Source organism: Triturus cristatus, chromosome 5_1, assembly GCF_964204655.1.
Source record: "Triturus cristatus chromosome 5_1, aTriCri1.1, whole genome shotgun sequence".
Taxonomy (NCBI): domain Eukaryota; kingdom Metazoa; phylum Chordata; class Amphibia; order Caudata; family Salamandridae; genus Triturus; species Triturus cristatus.
The window spans coordinates 230,333,603-230,357,940 of NC_140587.1; positions in this window are offsets into that span (position 1 = coordinate 230,333,603).

Here is a 24,338-nt window from a genome sequence, read left to right on the forward strand (position 1 = left end):
TCTATGAATGACTTTTCTAGTCCATTACTGGTGCTTCCTGCGCCTTCTCAGGAAGAATTTGACTCCCTGGTGGTGAGGGTCAAATCGGGCTCTCCAATGGACCCTCTGAGACCCGCACAATTCAGGGACCTGTCAGAGCTGTGTCTTCCGTTTCTTCTCAGTCTTATTAAGCTATCTCTCAGTACTGGGTCGGTACCTGTAAAATGGAAGCAAGCCATGGTTATGCCGGTACTGAAAAAGGCTACATTAGATCCTGCAAAGCCAGAGCACTACCGGCCCATCTCTTTGCTTCCATGGGTCTCCAAGATCGCTGAGGCTCATGTCAATAACATCCTATCTGGCCACCTTTTAAATACAGGTATCCTTCACCCCTCCCAGAATGGCTTTAGAGCAGGCCATAGTACGGAGACAGCCCTGGTGGCTATGGTTGAGCATCTTCGTACTATGCTAGACTCTGGTCAGACGGCGGCACTGATCCTGCTGGATCTCAGTGCCGCCTTTGACACGGTTTCCCACCCGATCCTGCTCCAGAGGCTGAGAGAAGCGGGAGTTAACGGCACTGCTTTGGGTTGGTTTCGCTCTTTTCTGGCCGGGCGTACCTTTAAGGTTTGTACTCCCCCTTACGAGTCTTCTCCCCGCCCTATTTCCCAAGGAGTTCCGCAGGGTTCGGCACTTAGTCCGACCCTGTTCAATTTGTACGTGAGACCGTTGACGGAAGTTGCCAATAAATGGGGTCTCACTATGGTATCTTACGCCGATGATACCCAATTAGCTGTGGCTCTTAATGGGTCTACCACGCTGAATTCCTCTAATTTCCAACAAGCTCTTAGAGAGGTGGCAAGCTGGATGACCGACAATCGTCTCCAACTTAATGCCACAAAAACAGAAGTCTTAGTGCTGGGCAAGGAAATCCATCTTTGGGGAGACGACTGGTGGCCTTTAGAGCTCGGCCCAACTCCCATACCAGTCACCCAGGTGAAGAATCTTGGGATTCTGCTTGACGCCAATCTATCATTCATCCCCCACACAAAGAAAGTTGCGGGCACCTGTTTCGGCGTTCTTCAGAGTCTCAGGCCTATTCTTAAATTCTTCGACGCTTCTACCAGGCAACTTATAGTGCAGGCCATGATTCTTTCCAGATTGGATTATGCCAGTGCACTCTTATTGGGCACCAATCAAGCAGAGCTTACACGCCTTCAGCGCGTACAAAACGCGGCTGCTCGTATACTGATAGGTCTGCCTAAATTTTGCTCAGTTAGGAGCGCCATTTCTGATCTTCACTGGTTGCCCGTTAGGCAGAGGATAAAATTTAAAGTATTGTGCCTGGTTTTTAAAATTCTGAAACTGGCTTCACCTCCTATTTTGTCTCAGACTGTCTCCTACTACACACCGGCTAGAACACTTCGTTCAACCGGTCAATTTTTGGCCACAATCCCTCGCTTTAAAAAAGCCAGAATGGGCGGACGCTCTTTTGGTGTCTTGGCGGCCAGCCTTTGGAACACATTGCCGTTCAGTGTTCGGTCCATTCCGGACTTGCTTCCTTTTAGGAAAGCGGTGAAAACATTCTTGTTTCCTTTGGTCTAGCGATCTTGGTTAGCATGTTCATCTGTTGGTTATGTTGCTCGTCCTTTGTAGCGCCAGGACGCCGCTTGGCTGTGGCATCTGTGCGCCTTATAAATGAAAAATAACATAACATAACATAACATAACATGAGGCACAGGGTCAAGACTGATTTGCATATGGCTGGGTTCAAACTGGAATGGCACGGTGAGCAAAAATACAATGGATTTAGGCCCAGATCTCTGTACTGGGGTGAATGTATGATATTGTTCTGCATTCTGTCCATCAACTGTTGTTTTTGCATTTGTCACCCCGAGTGGGACGGGTATGCTCAGACATGAGTCCCGTGCTCTCCATGCCACTGGAATCAAGCTATCCTGGCTAAAGAGGGGTGAAACCCCGAAACCGGTCCTAGGATGCTTGGTTCCAGTCCAGGGAGGACCTGGCTAGGCAGTTTGGGCTGGACTGTTCCCATGAGGCACAGGGTCAAGACTGATTTGCATATTGCTGGGTTCAAACTGGAATGGCATGGTGAGCAAATAAACGATGGATTTAGGCCCAGATCTCTGTACTGGGGTGAATGTATGACATTGTTCTGCATTCTATCCATCAACTGTTGTTTTTGCATTAGATATTTTGGCTGACTCATAGGCACGTGACTATGGGTATATTTGGACTGACTCAGGATATGGGAACGGTATTTATACCGCACTCAATCCACGAGGCAGTGCTTGGCTTACCCACAGGTTGAGGAGGACAGATCCTCTTCAGTGATCCCGCTCACCTGAACGCCTCCAGGACCCGGCTCAGCTTCTTCAGCATTGAGACTTCCTGCAAATCTCTAACGCTGCAGATATCTTCTCCTTTGCCAATCAAGTGACACAACAAATACCATCCCTGCTCAACACCTAAAAATGATAAAACATGCTTACGTACCACCCTTAAGATTAATGCATTAATAGAAAGCGTATCAATCAAAGACTTGTTTTTATGATCCTGAAAATCTGAAAACAGGACAACTCTTGAACATTGAGACATTGTGGGTATTATTTAACTGACATACTGTGGCCTTGGTATTAGTGTCCAGTGACAGTCTTATGTGCCATCCTTTATTGTGCTGTAGTCTATGAATCCAAAAGCACACTCCTTTGTACCTTGTGCCTAGTGTGTAACAAACAAGGTGTACATTAGTGTGTGATGTGAAAACACAACATAGCTTCTGCTGGGAGTGCCTCAACTCCAAGGGTAACAGTTGATAATTAGAGGTTTATGCAGCAATAGATTCATTATCATGTAAGTCACTGTTAGTACAAATATCAAGGGCAGGAAGGAATATTTCACCACTCCTTATTTGTTGAATAACCTCCCTACTTGTATGTGCAGTATAGCGCACCATGTACTACATTAGTCGCATATCACTACAATGTTTTCTAGGACTCAGAAGAGAGGTTTTTATGGCTCCAAGAAGATGGTGGCTGAGCTCAAAGGCACGCATGTCTCTCTGTTTTTTTATTTTGTCCCAACCCCCCTTCCCTTCTGGGGTGGCAGATGATTCACAGTTACAATTCTCTGATCAGACACCAACCTAGGAGAGATAGGAGGTCCAGCATTGTTTCTGCCGACAAGAACCAGCTGAGTGACATGAAACCTATGAAGGATCTGGCACACTATGCCCAGTAGGTCCGTCTCCTACTTGAGTGTCATGTTTGGGTTGTGTTGTGACAGTAATTGGAAAACTATCCCTTCATTCCCTTTGTCCCTCAGCTTGTTGGCATTCCATGTGACAAATTTTCCAGCCTAACTGCACATCATCATGGTCTCATCGCCATCTTCATTGTAACATATGCATATTTCCCTTCCCACTGCCTGCTTATGTGTACAGCCCTAGTCAGAGCATAGCACTAATGATAACCTGTTAGGATTACCACCACCGTACCAACAATTCAGATTACTATTCAGCCTGAACCAAGGCAACTATGTAAATACAACTCCACCCTACTTACCCCTAGCTCACCTCCCACATGAAAGTGTATGCATCAAGCTTGAGCTACCCAACATTATACAATGCCAGTTGCCTCAGATTTGGAAAGGTAACTAGGTTTCTCTCTGAAGTTCTGGATTAGGAGAGAGCCAGAAAGCACTAACCTTGCAGTACAGATCTAAAGAAGGTGATGTATGCTTCCACATCCATCAATATCAGCTCCCAAACATAGACAAAAGAATATGATGTTCAAGAGGTGGCCTGGGGAAAGGAAACTGGGATAGAACATAAACCAGAGACACTGGATATCTCCTCTCTGACTCAAACTTCAGCTGGGTATTGGAGGATCACTGATATCTAAATGTAAGAGGAGAACTTTAGTGTCTGGATGATCTTGCATCTGTGTCCAGTTTCTACAATTGCATTTGCTATACCTTCAAAACATCACTGCTTTTCCAACAAAGTCTGAGGTTTCCTAGAGATGAAACACAAATATCATCTGCCAAATAAATCTAAAAAGTATTCAAAGGGATTGTAATTTTCTTTCTACAATTATCTTATTATGACAACATGCTCTGTAAAACCGGTCCACAGCCCTTAAAACTAACCAGAACCACCACCACCCACCTCCAGCCCTACTTGCCAAGCAGCATCCCTGTCCTTCTTCTCTTGCTCCTTCCTGCTCCTCTACTCACCCATCCACTTAGTATCTAGTGCGCTGACTACATGGCGTGGTTAAAGCATATGTGTGGGTAAGGCAAGCGTTGTTCTGCTTGCGGAGAAATGATATACGTGGTTAAGCCCGCGTTGTAAAGGCTGTTTCCCCATTATTAGTGGCTTCTTCATTTCCGATGGGGCTGGGAACAGCTATTTCCGATGGGGCTGGAAACAGCTATTAATTTCGTCATACATATGAGATCTGTGGGAATACCCCAGATTTAATAACCTAAGAGCCCGACACATAAATGGGATGGATATTCCCCACCCCCAGAGTAACTGGTACCTCCAGACCATTTATCAGGCCATCTATGATGAGGGCCTTTAAGTCGTCTAATGTTTCATATTAGCAACACCAGCCCTGACTGCAAGTAGATCCCAGTGAAGCTGAAACAATTTTCAGAGAGGTAGGTTGCCATCAATGTTACATCGGAGAACTCCTAAGGATTGTAAAAAGGAGTAGCAAATCAGCCACACCCATTCAGCAAGAAAGTGGTAAGGGTGTAATATGTAGCTGGTGGTGCATTTTGAAGCACAATGCAGGAATATGTTACTAAAGCGTGGTGTGGTAGCACATTGTCATTTACAGACAGCACATTCTCCCTTGAAAGAGCTACTACATTTGCAAACAGATTCAGTTGTACTGGTATAAGTATATAGTGCACAAACGATAATGTGTGGAAAATGGATTTCAGCAAATATTTGTCATTTGCACATCACCAAATAAAATCTCTATTTTGTTTTGAACTATTCAGATATTTGTTTCCATCACACTTGAGTATTACAACAAAAGCACTTAATTTGTACATTTATAACTACTTATGTATTTTTAAATATTTGTACAGTTAATTTATAAGTATTTATGTTTTGCTGTGTGTTAAAAAAAAATGCCATACTCCAGCCTTTCCTTTCACACCAATAAGTTTTTCGCCTAGTTCATTCACTTTCGTACCTGCAGTATGGTTATTTTAGGGGTGCATTCCTACTTCCAGTGATTTTGGTCGAGCTATGTCCCTTTTTTCCCTTCAGTTATGGGCATTTCATCCACTTTTCACCCAATGTCGAGGGGATTTCTTAGGTTACAGCCATGCTCCAGTCCTGCTTTGAGTGAAACTTCCCCTTTCTGGTCTCTTCCTGAAACCATGTATATTCCCTGTGCTATTATCTTGAGCTTGGTGAGAAGCAAATCACACACATCTTTTCCAGGGCTTTTACTTTTTTCTTGATATTATAAAAACATTCCTTCTGATTCTGTGATGACTTCAGGAAAAGCAGGAGTGTTTAGAGGAGGGTCAGGTCTTCCTTTGTGACTGCTTGAAAAATGGTGTCACAGTTCAAAAACCTAAAGAATATCCCTTCTGTGTCCCTTGGAATGTCCCTTGGTGGCGAACAACGGTTCTGCACGCTCTCTTGAATGAAAAGAAGACATACTCCTCCATCAGCTTCAGGATCGTCTTCTTCCTTCCATCAATGAAGAGGTCCATATTGTGTCCTTCAGCATTATCAACAACTGCACATATATTTGTGTGAGTAATGACCCTCTCTTTCCTCCATACACGCAGCAGGGCTGAGTGAGTATGCATGCAAAAAATCTTTACACATTGGGTCAGTGTGCTTATTGTAGATCTAGATCACCCTGAAACCAAAGATTGAGGAATTCAAATAAAAACATGGTTGATACAAAGTATCCTGCCCTTCAATGGTTCTAAAACTGGAGTAAATTACTTTTGGAATTGTCTGCATGGACCTGTTGAAGTCCAATAGTCTAGATTGTATGGTAAGCCCTCACACTTCTCCTCTTCAGAACTTGTAAAGTGAGAGTGATTATGACCCTAAATTAAATTATCCTTTCCATTACAAGCGAACACCTTCAACTGCATTGTCAGCAATAGTTACTCGCATGACAGCTCAGTGAGTTATATACTCGAGCACCTTCAGCAATTTGCAATAACCTTCTACTCAATAAATTTACATTGTCAGTTGTAACAAAATGTCTCTTTTTGCATGATCATCCCCATTTTTGTGGACTGATGCTACTGGATCTTTGACTCTGGGCACATAGACTCTGCTAACTAGGCCCCAGTGGTTATGTACTCTTATACATTTCCTAATATCCTGGAAAATCTGGGACGAAGAAATCTTTTAGCTTCTAAGGCTTCTGGAAGACAGCGACAAACCTGCCAAGCTAATGAAGGTGCATTGCTGCTGGACCAAAGATTCAAGTTGCTCCCACTCAGAGCTTTTCCGCATCAGCAAATCAGTTTCAATGGGACATTGTGGAGAGAGTAACGGGCCTTGTGGAGCACCATTCATCTACAGAATCTACCCCCAACCCCAACTGGAGGAATCCAGGCTCCAAACAAGTGGCTAGTCCAAACCAAAAGTGTCCTGCCCGTATGGGACCTTCCTTGAACATGAAATTTTTTCCCACTATGAGCTTTCCTGCCATATGTTAATGGCTTCACCTCAACATCATCCGGCTGGTATCCGACCTTATGAAGCCCTTCTCAGCTGCCACCTGCTGCCTTACCCTGCGGAGGATTTTCTACTTCGTTTCAGAGACTAAGGGGAATATTTACAAGGGGTTATCACCACCAGAATGTCCCTTTATTGACGTTCTGGTGGCGATAACCCCTTCGCCTTATTTACAAGGCGGTGTTAGGCCACTTAACATGGCTCAACGCTGCCTTGTAAATAATGCCCCTATTCACGCAGCACTTAACGGGTGGGCAATGGGTGTTGCAGTGGGCGTTCCACTGCAACACTCATTGCTTTTTGATGCTGCTCCCTATTTACAAGGCTGGCGTAAATATGGGCTAGCACCAAAAATAAGACCAGGAAAGACCTGGTCTTAAACTGGCGCAACAAGGAGCAATTATTAATTTCTCCTTGATGTTGCTGTTTCTACGTGTGCTGCATTCTGCAGCATACATAGAAAGAGCAAATCGCCTTTAGTGATTATCCATGCGCAGAAATATGTCCCTTCCTGCACATAAACACTCATTAGATATTGACGAGTAACAACTTGTATATGTGTTGCATTCTGCAGCACACATAGAAGTTAAAAATCACCATTATGGAATGTTTATGTGCAGGAACAGATGCCTTCCTGCACATGAATAATCATTCCCTCGAATGCAGGCTCCTTTGCACTTTGGTGCAAGGGTGCCTGCGTTGCCACTAGGCAGCTAAATTTAGGGCCAGTGCTAGGGAAAATGCAGGGTTACACTGTATTATTGTAAATACAGAGCTTCTCTGTGTTTTCAGAATGTGGGAGTGCGGCAATACCAATTGTGGAGTAACACCGCGCTCCGCCATTCTGTTGTGAATATTCCCAAAACTCAGGAGGTAAAACTCCTGAACAGGTCAAGCCCCATTTCTATAGCTGACCCCTGCTCCATCATGGTCGGCCTTAAATCGAGCCTAAGGTGCTGCCAAGTGCAACCAAATAACCGTGGTTACCGTTCAACACTTATTTATTTCAACTTTAGAAATTAATTCCCTGGTTTTCCTTATTGGATTGTTATCATTTTAGTGTCATTTTGTTCATTACATTTATAGTGTGTTGTATTTTTTACTTTAGAACTGTTTTGGTACTTCAAAATGCTTTACACCTTATCTTAAATTAAGCCTGTCCGCTCTATGCCATAACTGCCAGGGATTGAGCACAGGTTAAAATTACTGAAACATTTACTAGATTTAACAAGAATTATGGGGCTGATTCACAGAACTAATTTAAGAAAAAATCCTAAACTTACTACTTTTGGTATTCACAGAAGTTAGGATTTTGTCTTAAGTTTGTCTTAAGACAAACTTAAAACAGACTTAAGACAGACTTAAGACAAATTTAAGACAAAATCCTAACTTCTGTGAATACCAAAAGTAGTAAGTTAAGGATTTTGTCTTAAGTTAGTTCTGTGAATCGGGCCCAGTAACATTATTACTTGTAGTGGACACTATCCACCCCAAATGTCAATCCACTTTCTACATCAGTAAACTGAGTTCTACGAAATTGGCCAATTGTAAAACCTATCATACCCATCACATATGAAAATTACGAAGTACTGTGTAAAGCAATAAATGTTATTATTGTTCTTGTCAACCATTTAGTGCTACCTTGCCTTGCTTAATTGAACACTATGCATATCGTGTTCAAAGATGTCTTGAACCAACTGCACTCAGTCCACAATCAAGAAGCCAGACTGATTGTATACATAGAAAAGACAGCTCATATAACTCCTGCACTGCAGGCTCTAGATGTGCATTTTGTACTCGAACAAATTCAGAGACTTAAGAAGGGTTGCTTGACTGGCAAGCTGCATTTGTCTAATAGAATCCAGAACCTTAGCAAACTGATCGTGCACGACAAACCAAGCCTCAACATGATATTGAGTTGTTTCACTAAATCATGGCCTCTGCCACCCACTGAAAACGCTCGCAAGAGCTTGGCTCAGAGCCAAGAAGCAATCCCAGCCCATTACAGATCATAAATCAGACCTCTTTGTAAAACCAAATGCGAAGAGGGAGAAGGCTGAATCACCGCACCTGACAAATGAATAGTGTCGTTCAGTATAAACTTGAATAGTGCAAGGAACCAAGGAACACTTCCCTCTGAGCTCCTTAAATCAGGACGTGAGTCCTTTTCAAACATACATGCAAAATAGGTTCAGCACGAGACCACCACGAAGAGAGCACGGGTTACTATGCCGCTCTGGTACTGAGTCTAGCGGATGACTTTAAGCAGCTTTCGCCCTTACATTAAATCATTTTACGAGTGCTTCTGTTACCACACTCAGAGATACACATATCTATTGGGTATTATCCCTCACTTACTGAAGGTCTCTATATAACGTTTCCTTGACTGATGTAATTCTATGCAATAAATCTTTTTCTGCCCTGAAGAAGTTTCCTTGTAGGAGACGAAACGCGTCGGCTATGGCTTTCTTTTGCTAACAAGATTGTGATACTACATACCTGTGATATGATGTAATAAAGAGAAGACTGATTAAGAAAATCAAAGTGACTTCTTGGAAAATCCTTTAAATATTATGGACTCTCTTTAAATAGTGCTGAACCTAAATCAGACCTCTCTTTATATTCCAGAATCAGTTAAACGTCATCTTAAAGCTCCATGGCTTAGAAAATAGGATTGAAACAATCTGAACATAACACCAACAATTTTACGATTTGACAATAGCAATAGGTCCTGCCTTGGCAAGCTAGTGCAATGGTCATAGTCTGTGCCAGAATACCATAAAAACAAAGGGGCAGATTTATGAGCCCCTTGCGCCACTTTTGCGTCACTTTTAACATGGGAAAAGTGACGCAAAAGTGGCGCAAGGGGCTCATAAATCTGCCCGAAAGACTTTACTTTGGCAGCCATGTGGTAGCAATACATATTTTAAATGTATAAACAAATTTAAACTAAAAAACACATATGCCGAACAGTATAAGTGGTACCAAACATACAGGTGCATTTAGAAGAAGTATATAATGTTTTTTTAGTTTTAACACACTTTAAAGGAAAATGTGATTCTTATTGGAGCAAAGAAAAAGGTACTATTGGCAATAAATTACGGTATTCTTCTCAGGACAAATTTCAAACACAGACGGATTACTAAAAACAAATGGAATACAAAATTAAAGAATGGAAGCAAATAAAGCACTTTCTAGGTAAAACATCTACCCACTAGCCCTAGAACCGAAGTGGACGTCTTTTTAGGCTGATGTGTACATGTGAACAGGTCAACATGCCATCACTCACAGTGCAAGAGAAGCCATGGCTTAATGGGACGTATTGCCCCATTTGTATTCAGTACACATTGCACTGAACACTTCTATTTACGTTAGAACTGCAGGTATAAGAAATATGACATCATGCAATTTTTGTAAGGATGAAAATTTCAAGTGTTCTACATTTATCTATTTCCGGACCGTTGATTATCTGCATGCAATGCCTCAGAAATCAAAAATAATGACAATTTCAGAATATAGTGGTTTTGAAATATTTCTTGCATCTTAATCATGTTTAGTAGACTGCTGTGATTTCAATTTCTAAATTACACAGAGCCTTGGTGGAACATTTGTTTGGAAGAATGGGAACTTTTACCAAATGGTGAGACATTGGCATTTTAGGGAGACTTTAATTCAGCTCTGTAAGGTAAATCAGAGTCCAGGTATTGTGGAAACTTCACTATAACATGACGACCCTTTTCTCTCTCGTCTTCAGATCTGTGTTTCCGGGATTATGCACCTACGAGACCACTGCTGCAAAAGATCAAGCAAAAATTACATCGTATCTTAATTTTTATCATAATCAGAGAAAGACTGAAAGTGACAGCTCTGGAATTGTCATCTATTCCCTGGGGTGCAAACAGAAAAAACAAGCAAGAAGATAAATACTTTGCTAGTTAGTATGGGACGACACCTGATGGAAATGAAAATACTGAAGCCTTTCACTTTAGGAATCTCAAAATAAACAAAATTGTAGGACGAGCCCAGACGACGTGGGGGCGATGGAACAAAGCCCACACACTATTCCATTCAATCTCTTCTCGATACCCCTCAACACAGCCTCCTTCTGATCACAAAGGAGCTCAGCCTGGAGGAGGACACTCTCACAACATTAGAAGTAAGACAGGTGGCAGCAGGCATAGTGGTGAACAGGCACATTATGGAATTTCAAAGAAAACTATGGTCCTTGGATGAAAGAGTTGCCAACCAGTGGAGCTCCAAGGAGTAAAAAGTGATTCATAATATACTGGTTTATGAGAGCTCAATAAAAAACATTCAAATGTCAGCCCCTGAGTACTAAAGTAGTGAGCAGAATATAAGCACTTGCAGTAAGATCAAAGCCTAATACAATAAGGACAACATTCTTCAAAAGGTGTTCTCAGTATCTGGTGGGAATAGCATCAACTATTGGTTGGTTGCCTTGGTATTCATATGTAAAATGCCCTGTGTATGCAGAACACTGCTGTATTACTGAGCTGGCTGTATTGCATCTTTCTAATGGAAGATAGATTTCTGTTCCAAAACAATATCCCCAAATTAATTGTATTTAGTGGTAAGCTCACATACCCTTGCGAAGTGAGTGCCAGAGACAGGGGAACAGACTTCAATGTCCAACAAAATATCAACATATATATATTTCTGTAGAACAATATTGAAGGCAAGCACATTCTGTTTCCAGTGCAATGTTGCCCATACACCTAGAAGATGAAGCTTAGGGGACATTTGCTATTACTTATTTTAAACCGAATTCATCTCTAGTTAGACGGATCCACATGAGATATTGTTAGTCCTAGGAGTTAGACATTCAGACCAACCCAGCATGAAACAGCCAGTAGTGACTATAAATGTTTATCCCTTTGGGATACTAGGACCTCTAACCATCAAGATCTACGTTGGTACTAATATTTTTTTTTTAAACAGGACTAAGAATATATATATGAAGAACTGGGCTTTTTTCTACAGAGCTGGCTTACAGGAGCAATACCAATCTTGTAACATTGCTGTATGGTTTGTGACGAGTCAGGGTATGGATTTTATTAGTGATGCAGGTGCAGTGGCAGTGGGACACTGGTGAGTGAGAGACCCACTGGATTTCAGGTAAGTCTGAGTTTTACCATCCAACTGTAGGGAAAGGGGGTTATTCCTTATACTTACTTCATGGTCCCTGTTACTAGTGCTCTGCCACTACTTAAAACCGAAGGGCCTGTTTATGGGTTTGGCGGTCCATCGGACCGCAAAACCTGTGGTGCCGGTCCCTGGACCGGCATAATGGTGGTCCACCCGCCATATTACGAATACGGCAATGGGACCAACACATACCTGCCGCTACTGCCAGAGATCATGGATCCTGTGGCGGTGAGAGGTTCTATTATGCTGGTGGTGCCGCTGCGGCACAACCAAGTATATTAGGAGTTTTACTGCGATGAGGTCGCCATGAAAACTGTGGCAGTGAGGAAACAAAAGGGGCCCTGGAGGGCCCCATGTAGCCTCAGGGCTATTGTGAGTCTGCAGGTGGCACATGTTGCGCCGCCGTGTTAACAGTCATCCCCTTTCCTGAATGGCATGGACTTTCAAGTCCATGGCACACAGGAACTGTCTCTTGTGTTCCCATTGCGGTGCCTTTTTAATAGGCACCGCCGTGGGTTTGCCAAAGGACTGCTTGTCAGACCATGAGATTACTTGTAATCCGGCGGGTGGACGGCGGTCGAGTTTGGTGTTCCTGGAGCGGGGCACTGGCATAGCGGCTTGCTCCAGGACCACCAAACTCGTAATCAGGCCTGAAGTGACATTTGGAGCCAATTGGTCTGTGCAAGTGTCCTTTCAAGACTTTAGCTAAATCACTTTGCAATAGGCCAGAATTCTCCACTGTGCAGGCAAAAAATAAACCTAGGACTGGTGAACTCAATGTGATCTTATGTGATTCTATGTGATTTAATGATGTCGCTTTTATAAAAACTTGTTTGAAAATCATATTGAATGTTTCACGAACTGGCTTTAGGAGTTCTGCTCTTTTAGATCCCTTCCATCAAACAAAAACACTACAATATTTGTGACTAATAATTATCAGTAAAAGCTGAGGGAAAAGGTAAAATGAAAGGCACAAATCTGAAGTTAAAAATACCAACCTGGTGTTATATATAAGTGGTTGAAAATTAAATTTTCCCATGGATTTAATATCAAATATAACTTTGATATTTAAAAAGCGCACACCTGTCAGACATTGAAAGGTTTACTCGCGGTCATAGGAGCCTCCTGACAGATATGATGGATTGCACAGTAGAGGAGACATATTTTAGCAGATAGAGTTATCATATGATAATCCTGCCTGGGCCATTAGGGACACCCCCATGGAGAGATACATTTTTCCTGCATACCGCCTGGAATCCTCCCTTCTGAGAATTATTCTCTGCAGTATATAAAGTTTATTCTCGCATCTCGCCTGGGAAATTTCTGATCGAGAACAGGTGCTGTTCTATTAATAAATTCACCGCTTTCTGTGTTTCCCAGTCAATTTTGTTAGCCCTAATCACACTGAAAGTAACGGTGTGTTTTCAACGCATTAAAACGGCTCAGACAGCTGATCCCATTTAAGAAAATGTAGGACACTACAGGGAGGGAAGGAGGGGCTGAGATGTTTTATTTTCTCTGAGCAAGTCAGCCTGCCGATGTTGTTAACTGGGAAATCTTTAAAAAGACTTCCATGCTTATAACTTTGCTAGACTGTGCAATGCACAAATAGAAACAACAGGAATGAACCGGAAATGCAGGGACACGGAAGCCATTAATAAGACAAGTGGGATGAGAGCTGAATATGAAGATGTCGATTTTGGTGGATAAAATGACATCATTGAACTTTAAAAATGACCGTAAGTGACACTAAGAAAATATTGGGGGGCATATTATCAAGCACGGCGTTAAAATTATCGCCACTTTAGCGGCAGAAAACTGCTGCTACAGCAGCGATAATGGGCTTGATAATATGCCCGTGAGAATTCCAATAGAAGCCCATGTTGACACCAGAACACGGGCTTCTATGGGAATTCTCTGCGGCATATTATCAAGCCCATTATCGCAGCTAATGCTAAGTTATGTATTTATTAAAATATATTTTTTTTCAAGGTTTTTCACCGTGCGCACACCGTGCGCTACGCGCACCGTGCGCGCGATTTGGGCGCACGGTGCGCTGTGCGCCCCGTGCATGCACCCCGCGATTTTTTTCAAAAAAATTAAAATGTTTTTTTCCCTCTGGGGGGTCCTTCTGTGACCCCCTGACAAAGGCTAGGGGGTCAGGAACTCTCTTCCCTGCCCCCTTTTCACGTTTTCCACCTTTTTTCCCCCTTTCCTTTTCAGTGCGAGAGACAAAATGGCGACCGACACTTCCTGATTTCGACCGATTCGAATGTTGACTGACATCTAACAACCAATCAGAATTACGCTCGCGCACACACCGTGCGCACACGGTGCGCGCGTATAGATTTTTATATGCTTTTAAATGCTATTTTCTCAGGAAATACTGAACAGATTGACACCAGACCTGCAAAAGGCACTTCCCTGACCTGAGGACTACCTCTCTGCCAAATTTCAAGTAATTCTGTTCAGCCGTTCGGGCTGTACCTTCGACTAAAGGTCCTATGGAAAAATGCATTGGGAAAACGCGTTTTGGGACCCCCCTTTTTTCTCGGTCCCCCCTTGACGAATCACCCCAAGACTTTCAGGGTAGGAGCTGAGCGGAGCGCCCCATTTGTTTTGAAAATTTCGCGAGGATTCGTCAACCGGCGCCAAAGTTTTTCAAAATAGAATTTTGAGATTTCCTATGGAAACACGATCCTAACTATAACTATCTACTGGCGACCGCCAGTAGATAATATATATATATATAAATATATATATATATTACCTACTTGGTCAGGGGGTCACAGAAGGACCCCCAAGGGAGAAAAAAACAATCTTTTTTATTTTTTAAAAATCGCGAGGTGCGCTCACCCTGCTCGCACGGCACGAACTGCGAACCGTGGGTGCTCGGTGCGCGAAGCGCACCGAGCGCCCACAGCGCGCGCAGGGTGCGCGAACCTCGCAATTTAAAAAAATAAATAAAAAATCACGGTGCGCGCACGGTGAAAAACCTGAAAAAAATTTTTTATTAATAAATACATAACTTAGCATTTAAAAAACCGTACAAATTCACTGAAAAAACCATAGGTTTCACACACGTTATAGTTACGAATTAGCATTTAAAAAACCTTGCAAATTCACTTAAAAAACCATAGATTTCACACATGTTATAGTTAGCTGGACATTTCACTTGTAAAAAACCAATGAAATTCCCCCGTTATAGTTACTGCAGGCAACTATAACTCACGCGACCGCAATCCTCTGCTGATGACGTCAGATATTACATCACTGATGACATATGTGTCTTTATGAAAAATAAATATTTGTAATATATGTATAGCTAAAGATTAATGGAAGAAGACATGGGTAAATAAGTGTCTAAATACAGTGATGTAATATCTGACGTCATCAGCAGAGGATTGCGGTCGCGTGAGTTATAGTTGCCTGCAGTAACTATAACGGGGGAATTTCATTGGTTTTTGACGAGTGAAATGTCCAGCTAACTATAACATGTGTGAAACCTATGGTTTTTTAAGTGAATACATATATATATATATATTTCCTACTGGCAGTCTCCAGTAGGTAGTTATAGTTAGGACCTTGTTTCTATTCAAAAGCATTTTTTCTTTTCCGAATAACTTTGGCACTGGTTGATGAATCTTCGCGAAATTTTCAAAACTAGTGGGGCGCTCTGGTCACCTCCTGTCTTGAAAGTTTCGGGGTGATTCAGCAAGCGGGGCCGAGAAAAAAGGGGGGTCCCAAAACGTGTTTTCTCAAAGTTAATTCCCATAGGAAACTTTAGGCACGGCTACAGCCCGAACTGCTAAACGGAATTACACCAAATTTGGCAAAAAGGTAGCCCTTGATCAGAAAGAGACCTTTTTTTTAAATGGTGTAAATCCGTTCAGTAGTTCCTGAGAAAGTAAAAAAATAGAGGTCGGAAAATCAATTTCCCACAGGATACTTTAGACGCGGTTAGAGCCGAAGCGGCTGTCAATACTCCAAACCAGGAAGTGTTGGCAGCCATCTTGTGCCTCGGTACCTGAGGCACAAGAAAACACAGACACCAAGGCGTAAAACAAGAAAAGGGGCAGGGTAGAAACACCCTGACCTCCTGGGCCTGCTCAAGGGGTCCCAAAAGGACCCTCAAGGCCAAAAAAAGCATTCTTTTTTTTAAAAAAAAAATCAGCAAAAATAAAATAAACGTTATTATTTAGCCCCCGGGTGGGCCAGGTCCCGGGGGCAGAGAAAAAAAAGTGTGGTGGTGGCCCAATCCCCCCACACTGCCCCGTGGACCACCACCTCCCTGGGGCTTTGCCAATGGTGGGAGGGGGTCTGCACGGCCCCCCTCCTGGAGCCTGTGATGGCCCTGGGGACCGCCACCCCCCAGGGCCGGCTCCTGAAGTGTCCCGGGGTGCCCACCCCCGGGACACTGCTGTTTGCTAGGGCAGGTCGGGAAACTTGCGGCTCCCGACCTGCAATAGCAAACTGTGGTTTGGGTTTTGGAAGAGAGAGCAGGAAACCTGCTCTCTCTTCCAAAATCTAAACCACATTGCTTTTCCACACGGGGAGCTGCATGTCAGCAGCTCCCTATTTGGAAAAGCAATGCCGGCTCCCACAGGACAAGGGGAGCTGGCAGGGACAGTGGGGGAATTGGGCTCCCCCCACGGTCCCCAACGAGATGCCAGGCCCTGGAGGATGGGGTCCCCAGGGCCAGAAGTGGCCATGGAGCTGGGCCACGTGGCCCCCCTCCCCCATAATAAAATATATGCAAAGGTCGACGCCGGGAGATGGGGTCCCCGGGCCATAAATGGCCCGAGGAGGGGGGCCACGCAGCCCCCCTCCAAATAATAATAATTTAAAAAAAACACTGGCCATGCCCCGGGGATGGGGTCCCTGGGGTCTAATATGGCCTGGGGAGGGGGGGCCACACGGCCCCCTTCCACTTTTTTTTTTTTTTTTAATAAAGGGGTCAGGCCCTGGGGCATGGGGTCCCCAGGGCCCATAAAATAGAAAAGGAAGGGGGCCCTTAAAGAAGAAAAAAAAGACGTGTTTGTGCCGGAGGCCCTGTCCCCTCCCAGCAACACTCTGCAAACACGCCCTGTGGCACGTTTTAAGTTGCGGAATTAATTCCCCTTCAATACTGGAGGTCCCTGGGGGCCAACTAGCCCACCAGGTACCTCCAGTATGTGCCACAGGGCTGCGTTGCAGAGTGGTGGTGCAGGCCGCGCCCCTTTTTACACCTCTCTGCAACACAGCTCTGTGGTGCTTACTGGAGGTACCTGGTGGGCTAGTTGGTCCCCAGGGACCCTCAGGATTCAAGGGGACTTTATCCCCCAACTTAAAACATGCCACGGGGCACGTTTGCACAGTGGTGAAGGGAGGGGGCGGGTCCTGAGTTGACATGTGTGCAAACACGCCCTGTGGCACGTTTTAAGTTGTGGGATTAAGTCCCCTTGAATCCTGAGGGTCTCTGGGGTCCAACGAGCCCCCCAGTTACCTCCAGTAAGCACCACAGAGCTGTGTTGCAGAGAGGTGTAGAAAGGGGCATGGCCTCTGAACACCTCTCTGCAAGGCAGCTCCCTGGTGCATACTGGAGGTACCTGATAGGCTAGTTGGACCCCAGGGTCCCACAGGATTCAAGGGGACTTAATCCCCCAACTTAAAACGTGCCAAGGGGTGCGTTTGCACAGTGGTAAAGGGAGGGGGCAGGGCCTGAGGTGAAGTGTGCAAACACGCGCTGTGGCGCGTTTTAAGTTGGGGAATTAATTCCTCTTCAATCCTGAGGGTCCCTGGGGGCCACCTAGCCCACCAGGTACCTCCAGTAAGCACCACTGTGCTGCCTTGCAGCGAGGTGGCCCAGGTCATGCCACTTTTTACACCTCTCTACAATGCAACTCTGTGGTGCTTACTGGAGGTACCTGGTGGGCTAGTTGGACCCCAGGGGCCCTGAAGATTCAAGGGGACTTAATCCTCCAACTTAAAACATGCCACAGGGCGTGTTTGCACAGTGGTAAAGGGAGGGGGCGGGGCCTGAGGTGACATGTGTGCAAACACGCCCTGTGGCGCGTTTTAAGTTGGGGAATTAATTCCCCTTCAATCCTGAGGGTGCCTGGGGGCCAACTACCCCACCAGGTACCTCCAGTAAGCGCCATTGCGCTGCGTTGCAGAGAGGTGGCCCAGGCCATGCCCTTTTTTACACCTCTCTACAATGCAACTCTGTGACGCTTACTGGAGTTACCTGGTGGGCTAGTTGGACCCCAGGGACCCCGAAAATTTAAGGGGACTTAATCCCCCAACTTAAAACGGGCCACAGGGCGCGTTTGCACAGTGGTAAAGGGAGGGGGCGGGGCCTGAGGTGACATGTGTGCAAACACGCCCTGTGGCGCGTTTTAAGTTGGGGAAATAATGCCCCTTCAATCCTGAGGGCCCCTGGGGGGCAACTAGCACACCAGGTACCTCTAGTAAGCGTCACAGACCTGCGTTGCAGAGAGGTTTGTCCAGACAAAGCCCCTTTTTACACCTCTCTGCAATGCAGCTCTGTGGCGCTTACTGGAGGTACCTGGAGGGCTAGTTGGATCCCAGGGATCATCAGGATTCAAGGGGACTTAATCCCCCAACTTACAACGCGCCAGGGGGTGTGTTTGCAGAGTGGTGGAGAAAGGGGGCATGGCCTTTGTCTACCTCTCACCAATCCTACTGCATGGGGCTTACTGGAGGTAAAAGGTAGGCTAGTTGGCCCCTAAAGGACCCCCGGCAGTGAAGGGGACTTCAATCCCCATCCAAGAGCGTGCCAGGGAGTGCGTTTGTAGAGTGGTGGGCAAAGTGGGCATGGCCTGGTACGAGTACTTAACAATGCTGCTGTGTGGGACTGACTGGAGGTAACAGTTTGGGAAGTTGGCCCCAAGGATGTCCTTGGGGGCCAACTACCCCTCTTGTTACCTACAGTAAGTCCCACACAGTGGGTTTGTTAAGACGTCTTCGGAGGCCATGGCCCCCTTTCTCTACCACTCTGCAAACGTACCTCATGGCAGACTATGGGATGGGGGATGAAGTCCAATTTATTCCTGAGGGAGTTTGGGGGCCAAGAATCCCTCCTGGTACCTCCTGTAAGTCCTACGCAGCGGAAATCCTGAGCGTTGGTTGGACGCCCAGCACCCTTTCTCCACCACTCTGCAAACGCGACTACTAGTTAAAGTAGCATATTTATGCTCCTCTGACTTAGAGGTAATTTTATTCCCCCTGCCCTATTATGTACTAGGGGCTTACAGAGGAAGTCATGCTAATCACAGGGGTACCCCAACGCATAGTGTTCCCTAGTGTATGTAGGTGTTTTCACTGTATTCTAAGTGTCTTTTAGCATAGCACTGACTCTAGGCATGGTTAGTAAGAGTCAGTTACCACCAGTACCCATTAGAAAAAGTTGTGGGCACAGGATGATTTTGCAACAAGGCCTCTTTCTGCTCCTCTGTTGGTTCTTTTTGCACATGTCTTGCTTCTTCCTGCACTTTTCTTCGTCTTTGTGGACTTCTGTTGCTTCTTTTTGCATTTCTTTTGCTTTTTTCTGTGCGTTTTTTCTTCTTTCTTCACATGTCCTACCTTTGTAGGCATAGTTAGAAACTAGTATTTAAAAAACCTTTGAAATTCACTTAAAAAACCATAGGTTTCAGGCATGTTATAGTTAGACATTAGCATTTAAAAAACCTTAGAAATTCACTGAAAAAAACATAGGTTGCAGGGGTGTTATAGTTAGTTAGTTAGTTGTCATTTGAGATGACATCAGTAATGTCATGAGTGATGTCACTGACCATGTCATGAGTGATGTAATATGTGATGTCATCAGCAGTGCATTGCGGGGGCGCGAGTTATTGTTATCTGAACTAACTATAGGAATTTCTACGGTTTTGTACGAGTGAAATGTCCAACTAACGATAACGCCCCCGAAACTTATGTTTTTTTCAGTGAATTTCTAAGGTTTTTTAAATGCTAATTTCTAACTATAACTTGCCTGAAACCTATGGTTTTTTCAGTGAATATATATATATATGTGAAAAAGGAGAGGTGCTCACTAGGTGAAATGCTCTCGCAGGTAGGTTTTATTGGCAAAGCACGGAATTGCTTAGTGAACAAACAGTCTACCAATTCTCCGCTGATGCATTCCAGGATTTACGCTCTTCTTCATAGGTGAACTGCAGGAGTGACAACAAGCAAGTAGGCCCAGTACATCCCCAAATCCTGCGTAATCACTCTCAGGTGAGTTGCTGTTCACTTTGCATGCTGGGACTGGAAGTCCAAATACACCCCCATGTGGGTCGCTGTCGTCACTGCCAAATAAAAAGAAAAGTTTTTGGTATGAGACAATGTTCAAGAAGTCATTATCACGTGCTCATTGCACCCCCTGTCCCACTGTAAGCTGCCCCAATAAACAGCAGTGAGCCCGCTGTGATCTTGCGGCGGAGCCATCTCACAGCCAGACCTGCCGCATTTTTGCAAAAAAGAAGAGGTGCCCACTAGGCGAGATGCTCTCACAGGTAGGTTTTATTGGCAAAGCACAGAATTGCTTAGTGAACAAACAGTCCATCAGTTCCCCGTCGACGCGTTTCAGGATTTACGCCCTTCTTCATAGGCTAACTGCAGGTGTGATGACAAGCAAGTACGCCCAGTATATCCCCAAATCCTGCGTAATCACTCTCAGGTGAGTTGCTGTTCACTTTGCATGCTGGGACATTAGACAAGTAGATGTCAGTACAATGCCAGAATTGCTTTCTGCTGAGGGACTTTATTTTTTTTTTCTGTCAGCTGCCTCTATTTAACCTTCTTGATAAAAAACGACCAGCAGAGGTCAGTAAAATACCAGAATCACTTTAGCATTATCTAGATTCCAGTCCATAGAAATTGTCTTCCACAAGTACCCGTAGACAATAATATTTTTTTTAAATCTTGTATTTTCAGTGATATGACCACCGAAGGCCCTGATTTTATTAAAAAAAACAGAGCTTTGGACTAGACCATTTCCCACTGAAAGGCAATAATTCTCTCCATGTGCTCCCATACCTGGCATGTCATGCAGCTTGGTGCTTACTTTCCCTCCATGTTAAAGAACAGTAGATATTTCAGCACCCAGGCTAATGTGCTGCATAGCTAAATACATATAAGGTCCCAAAGGCGAGACTGATTGCATTACAAATGATTGTTTTATTTGGAGTTAGCTTATGCTCAGGTTTTTGATGGTTAGGTGGCTATTCTCTGCTCTAAGAATGTATGCATGTTGTTTATCTCCATTGTCCTCTCACAATACCAGCAGGCAATACCTCTCTTAGTTTCCTGATGTTCTTCCTTACCCCACATCCCCAAATGCTGCATCTCTACAGCCCAATCTGACTTCAACCAATCACTGAGCCCCTCTGCCTCAAATGAAAGGTACCCAAATGTACTTTTCCATCGGTATCCCAGATAGCGCCACCCAATGTCCCTATCACCAGTTGCTTTCAAGTGCCCCTTCCTCTGAATCCGATACCTCCTGCCATTGCTTGTCCTTTATCCATCTTTGTCCCTCCTGTGACCTCCTAATGTACAGTCCTTTTTGCAACCAGAAATCAAATGCTGCTGAGTTGCAGATTCTCTTTATCAATTTACAAGACCCCACGTTTTCTCCCTAAGGTTTATTTTCCTTTAATATCCCAAACCTCACCTCTATATGTCTGCTTACCATAAACGTGTTCTCCAAGTACCCTGAAGGCCCCCCATTTGCACTCCAAATCCCAATCTCTGTTCCTCAAATCGCATTTACATTCTCTATGTGAATGTATTCTCTTTTTCCCCATATCCTACTTCACCGTGTTCCCGATGGCATTTGCCTTCACCCAAAAGCCAACTGCATGAGCCATCTGTGCTCAAGATGGCTCCTTGACTTTCTCTACATCCCCCTGGACACCCATTCCTGAGTTTCGGATGCCTGCCTCAAAGATATTTAAAAATATTTGCCTCCAGTAAGTGCCTTCCGATTTTCACTCATATTCTTCACCAGAATGTGCTTTCCATCTCCTCGCAGGCTACCTCTACAAGTTCAGAGGAGACAGAATGGTCCTTACCGCCAATCAGCTGTATCTATGCACCTCTGTTCTGATGCTCACTCTTTGTGGTCCTACTTCAACTGCCCTCTTTAAGAGCACCCAGTTTTTGCTCAGCCTGTCATGCAGATGCTAAATTTCCATGTTCCCACTTCAAATGTCCATGTTGTAGTGCCCACAGTTACTCCCTTCTACTGTTTTCCAGATGTCCCTTTCCCTGTCTCGAATTAACAACTATTTCCTCCATACATTCGTCCTGAATCTCTCAGTGGTTTTTGACACAGTCAGCAACATTTTGGTCCACCGGGTTGAGGGAAGCATTTCTAGGGTGGTATTGAAATGCTTCAAACTTGTCCTAATCTGTCAAATTGGCCAACTTTTACCGAGATGAGACAGCTGTCTCCCTGTCTCTCTGGGGGTTCCACAGTGTTGCAACGATGTTGATGCGATGAAGTTTTTGGTGCAAAGAAATAAAGACGTGAAGATCTTCCAGATGCAGTACGCTTCTCCGATGTTGCGAGAAGACTAGACTCGATGCTTCAGCTGAAGCGGCGACACACTTTACGCGATGCGACGACAGCGGCCTTGGCAGCGGCACTCTTCTCCGACGTTTGCGAGACGCTTCCGCTCGATGCGATGTTGCAGCGGTGAAACCCTTTACGCGATGCCACGACAGCAGCTCCGACAGCAGCACGCTTCTCCGTGGATGCGAGGTGCTTTTCTTGATGCGGTGCAATGCGACAACTACGATGGCTACGATGGTGACACGCTTCTTCGGCGTTGCGAGACACTTCCTGTTTGATGGAAGATGCTTCCGCTCGATGCGATGCTGCAACGGTGACACACTTTACGAGATGCGACAACAACAGCTCCGACAGCGGCACGCTTCTCCTTCTTGAGTCGCGCTTCCAGCTCCTTGCGACACGCAGTCCCTCGGAAGGCCCAACAACAGCAGCAGGCACTTCCAAAGAACTCTGGGGAGCTGGGGGGTGAAGTCTGTTGTTCCTGAGACTTCAGCAGGAGGCACGCTCTTTTCCAAGCCCTTGGAGATCCTTCACAAGTTGAGCAAAAGTACACACAAAGTTCCTTTCTCCTCTCTTTGGCAGTAAGGCAACCACTGCAGGCCAATCCCCCAGTTTCAGGGATAGTTTCCTCCTCAGCTTCTTCTGGTTCCTCCCTCAGCAGAGGTTTTTCTTGTTTTCCCAAAGTGATATAAATTCTTGGGATCAGGGTCCCAATACTTATACCCCAAAATCCTTTGTCCTCTGAGGGCAGAGGGGCCTTTGCCCAGTCCAAACCAGTTCATGAGCACTCTGTTTACCAGACTTCTCCTTTCCTTTCACAGTGCAGGGCAGAAACATTAGACGCCCCACAGGAGGTGGAGTCAGCATTGTGGAAAGCAAGTACAGCCCTGGAGCACTTTGTTGACAGGATTCCTTCTCTTCATTCACTATGCAGGGCAGAGACATCAGCCGCTCCCCAGGAGATGGAGCCAGCATTGTGGAGGGAAGGAACAGCCCTATTCAGGTCCCAGGTGCAACTCCTCCCACCCATATAGATGCAGATCTCTCTTTTCACCAATGGGGCACCTCAGCCTGTCTCCTGGGATTCCCCAGCCCTGTCACTCACAGAAACCAGACAAAGGAATACACAGCCTATCAGAGGCAGGTTTGAATGGTTAGACAAGAAAATGCTTACTTTCTAAAAGTGGCATTTTCAAACACAGAATGTTAAAACCAACTTCACTAAAAGATGTATTTTATCATCCTGAATTCAGGCATACTAAATTCGAATTTCTACCATGTTCTCTGAGTCAGTTAGGATTATAAAATGTAATAACCAAACTGCCCATTCTGGCCTATGGAGAACAGTTAGCCTTGCAATAGTGAAAAACGAAAATGGCTGTAATTCACTATTAGAACATGCCACACACACCAGGGCATGTCCTACCTTATCCTTACAAGGCACCCTGCCCTTGGACCTACCATAGGGGTGTCTGATATGAAGAAAAGGGAAGGTTTAGGGACTGGCAAGTGGGTGCACTTGCCCAGTCAGCATGACATTACCAGACTGCATGCAGGCTCTGCAATGGCAGGCCTTAGACACACTTTTACAGGCTGCTTCTGTGGGTGGCACAACCAGTGCTGCAAGCCCACCAGCAGTATTTGGATTTACAAGCCCTGCGCACTCCTGGTGCAGTGTACTAGGGTCTGACAAGTAAACCAAACCAGCCAATCATGGAATCACAAATCATACATGAATTTACAATAGGGAGCACTTGCACTGTGGCACTGGACAGCAGTGGCACAGTGCCCTGAGCAACTAACACCAGCAAAAATACATAAGGCAACAGCGAAAAATGGAAGGGAGACCCACGCCAATGT